The 4,209-nt window shown below is 48.9% G+C and overlaps 2 pseudogenes; one reads left to right on the top strand and one right to left on the bottom strand.

The window, feature by feature from the left end:
* Nucleotides 1-426: 426 nt before the first annotated feature.
* On the top strand, nucleotides 427-950 carry LOC147432503 (uncharacterized; annotated as a pseudogene).
* A 113-nt stretch (nucleotides 951-1,063) lies between these two features.
* Nucleotides 1,064-2,960, bottom strand: LOC147432502 (uncharacterized; annotated as a pseudogene).
* Between the last annotated feature and the right edge of the window lie 1,249 nt (nucleotides 2,961-4,209).

Raw genomic sequence — 4,209 nt, 5'->3', positions numbered from 1 at the left:
CCTTCATCTCCTTCACATATGCAGCGCTGGCTCCCCCGCTCCTGGAAACCACCTCCTGTGCTCAAGACCCCGGAACCTCTGATGGCGTCCCTCTCGGCCTCAGCATCTCTCATTCCCAACTGCTCAGATCCGCCACCTGACCTCCTATAGCGGCCTACGGCTCCTAGCCAGCCATCCTCCTCCTTAAAAGCTCTCACAGCTTGCATGCCACCTCCATAACCAGGCGGCTCTCTGACGGCCTCCCACCTGAAAAACAGTGCCCACCCTCCTCTCCTTTCACTGGCGGCCCCTCAGTCCAGCCTTCCCCCTCTCCTCTTCATGCACTGGCCTTCTCTTCATGCATCGCCCAAGTGGCGGGCCTTTCCCCTCTGCCCCTCGTCGACTGCAGCTTTTTTTTATATTAAGAGCTTTTTTAAAAACTTTTGGGCTTGGCCCCCATGCACACGCCAAACATAGCCGAACTTCAAATGTCTCCTTCAACCTCTCCGCCTGCACACCCTTTGAAGCTTAAGCTCCACCTCCTCGTTAAAAATGCGACTAGCTTCCCGAGACTCACTTTTCGTGCCGCCGGTCTCATAATCATAAACAGTTATCCATCCATCTCTGAGCATCATCGAAATTCGGACCTTGTCCAAGCGGGGCGCACTCAACATACATTGCATGGTGCCATCCCGTGCAAGAATATCTGACCACTTCAAAAGAGCCGAGCGACTGAGCCTGAAAACCCCCGTCCGTCTGCTAAAATCCACATTCTACATACACCTCACTGTGAAACCGTGTGAAACCGGTTAAAAAATGCATCTCATACCTACTAAAGTCCAGTACCATCATCCTGCCTGATGCCATACTCTTGCTGCTGGCTTCTCCCTCTGTCGACCAAAACTGGCTGCACCATCATTGCCCACCCCCCTCGTTGAGCATTCATGCTCAACCATAGTGTTATGTAGGTAAAATAAGTATGTATACAGAGAATGATATAACGTAGAGCTATAGACTGCATAAGAAAAATGATAGTGGCTATATAGATAGGATATATATAGAGAGTAAAGCATCTGCTATTGCATCACCCGCCAGGGTCAAATGGAAAGCTCCAGGCTTCCCCAAGCGTGGTGTAAAGTCCACCTAGATCAAATACAAAACCATGGCCGTGGCCATCCACTTGTAAAGCATGTTTCTTCAAGTCTTCCTTTGCACCTGTAGGCCAATAGACAGGCCGTCCTTCCCGCTCTTCATAGCATCGAGCTTTTTCACCCTGCATCCACAACCCTTTCTGCCAACCATAAACATGCTTTTGCCCACTTGAAGCACATGTACCATAATCATCTATCCTATCACCTGCTAGAGAACCCTCCATAGTGTAGTCTTTTGCAAAAAAGCCTCGCCACTAACGCAAAGACATGTAAAGAAACCTCCCATAACACATGTATCCATAGCAGCACATAAAATAGCAAGACCCTGCCATTTGTCTCCACCTGATGCATAGACAAGCCAACTTGATCCCTTTGCAAACCTGTATCCCAACCCTTTGTAAACGGCACCAAGGCCATCTCAAGAGCATGACTTGCTAGAACGACAACCTGTTCTTCAAACACCTCAACACCTGCAAGGTTGGTAGTACCCTCCTCTCTGCATGGAGCCTCAGGCTCATAGGCTGCACCTGTATCAGCTTCCACAGAGTCATCTGCCGGAGTTAGCTCTCCACGGCTACACACAAACTGTGGAACTTCAAAGCACACCTCGACATGCTCACCAAGGCAAGGTTGCCCCGCCCCCTGCATAGACAAATCACTTTGACATACCTCTGTTTCTGTTTCTAGCTCCTGCAAGTCATCCTCAAAAACGTGCTCTTCAATTAAGTCTGATGCACAATCAAGCCATACCTCTTCCTCCAATAGGGACTCACCATCACACGACACAAGAGATGGCTGCTCGACTGGCAAATTCACACAAGGAATCTCCACACCTGGACTATGCGTCTCCTCGACTTCCAAATGGCTGACAGACAACTCGCATACACTGTTCTCCACTTCATTCACATAAAAAACATCATAGGTCTCATACCTGGAAGACCGGGATTCTGTCTCCCACATGCTATCTATGTCCAAACTGTTGCTAGATCTTTGAGAGCTGTCAAACTCCTGTTCTGCACTTGTCAATTCTTGCACCTTGGCTGTCAGCCTCGTTGCTGGCTCTAGAACTGCCACCTCTTCTTTAAGATCTTTTACCACCTCGCTCTCTTGAGCAAGCAAGCTATGTGGCACCCTGAATATACCTCTCTACACCTTTTGAGCCCTGGTTGGCACTTCTTCTACCTCTTCTACCCTGTTATTAGCTTCATGTGCTTTGATCACATTCATATTGACAAAAGGAGCTTTTATCTCATGATGCTCTTCAATCTGTTTGAGCCTAGGTCCACTGGCTACCATGATTGCCGACTGTAGCAATCCTGCCTCCATTTTCTTCTTCATCTTTCGACTCTTTTCTCTGGCAATTCTGACGGCTTCATCATAAGTGCTTGGATCTTCATAATCGACTCTCTCACGAACATAGGGATGCAAGCATGATAGAAACCTTTCAAGCTTCAAATATCCCACATTGGTTGCTTGGGTAGCAGCCACCAAATCCCTCCAAAAAGCTTCAAATTTATCAACAAAAGCAACAAAATTTACACTTACGTCCTGCTGTCAACCCTTGATCTTTGCATCTGCTTCCGAAGCCGACACCACCTTTCTATACCTTTGTAAGAATTGTTCGCAAAATCCAATCCAAGTCTCCTTGTGTACACCTTCTAAGCCATCGAACCAAACTTTTTCTTTACCTCGCAGCACCAAAGGTAGAGTCTGGAGCTTTGCTTCATCGCCTGGCATCCGCAGTACTGTAAACATAAATAGCTCAAAATCGGCAAGCCAATCATCTGCATCCTCATCTCCTTTAAACACTGGCCCAAACTCCTGCTTCATCTTGACTCAAGAACACCTTGTTAGGAAGCAATCAGTGGGTCCTCCATGGGGCACCACAAGATGGAAAGGGGAAATGGGAAAACCACCAGCACACTAATTGAATGCCTCTCTATAGCCGAGTGATCTCACAGCACCCCAATCCCCTAGTAAACACACACCTATATACCCGATCTGCAAACAATCACTACTCGAGCCCATGCCTAACCAACCCATAGTGTATCTACCCAAGTGTAAAGTAAATCATGATAGCCTTCATCTATATACCTTTAGAGCAGCACATACAATCTGTTAACAAGCAACACTCAAACCCTTGCCCATTCTTTGACATGCACTTGATTGCCCTCGAGCTAATAAATTTACACACATCGATATCCACCATCTCAGCTACACTTTGCAAACATTACACTCACACATGCATTGAAAATATGTAAATTATGAGGATGCCAATGCGATTGGCTTCATTTAGAGACTATACAATGATGGGTTGCATAGAAAATGTCCTCCTTTACTTGCATCCCTCGAACTTCCTCTTTTGGAAATCTTGAATGCCTACAATCTGCTACAAGCCATCCCAATCTCACTTCAGTACTCGACACCCAGCCTTGGCGTCCTTCCCTGCACGCTCGCTTTCTCAAGTCTTGGCAGGTCCGAATAACCTCATGTAATCCCGACCCCGCGTACTCCCTTGCTCTCGATTCTCCTCAGTTCCGACCTTGCAACTGTCCCTCTGTGACCCTCGGCCCCTCCAGGCTCTCCTGCTTTGCCAAAAAAAACTGCCCCTCTTGCAGTTCCTCGTTCTCTCCAACTAGCAAACTGGCCGCCCTGCAGCCCTGTCTTCAACCCCTTACCATGCAGCCAACGGCCCTCTGGCCCTCCTTTACTGCAGCACTGCCCCGTGCACCTCCACATGCCCCTCGTTCAACTGCAGCCTCCTCGACGTACCCTCAAGGCCGCCCTCTTCATGCAGCGCCACCTTCATCTCCTTCACATATGCAGCGCTGGCTCCCCCGCTCCTGGAAACCACCTCCTGTGCTCATGACCCCGGAACCTCTGATGGCGTCCCTCTCGGCCTCAGCATCTCTCCTTCCCAACTGCTCAGACCGGGCACCTGACCTCCTATAGCGGCCTACGGCTCCTAGCCAGCCATCCTCCTCCTTAAAAGCTCTCACAGCTTGCATGCCACCTCCATAATCAGGCGGCTCTCTGACGGCCTCCCACCTGAAAAACAGTGCCCACCCTCCTCTCCTTT

The sequence above is a fragment of the Adiantum capillus-veneris genome, chromosome 20 (assembly GCF_014529385.1).
Source record: "Adiantum capillus-veneris isolate H3 chromosome 20, ASM1452938v2, whole genome shotgun sequence".
Lineage (NCBI taxonomy): Eukaryota > Viridiplantae > Streptophyta > Polypodiopsida > Polypodiales > Pteridaceae > Adiantum > Adiantum capillus-veneris.
Note: the sequence above shows the minus strand (reverse complement) of the source record. Positions and strands in the feature narration are given on the sequence as shown.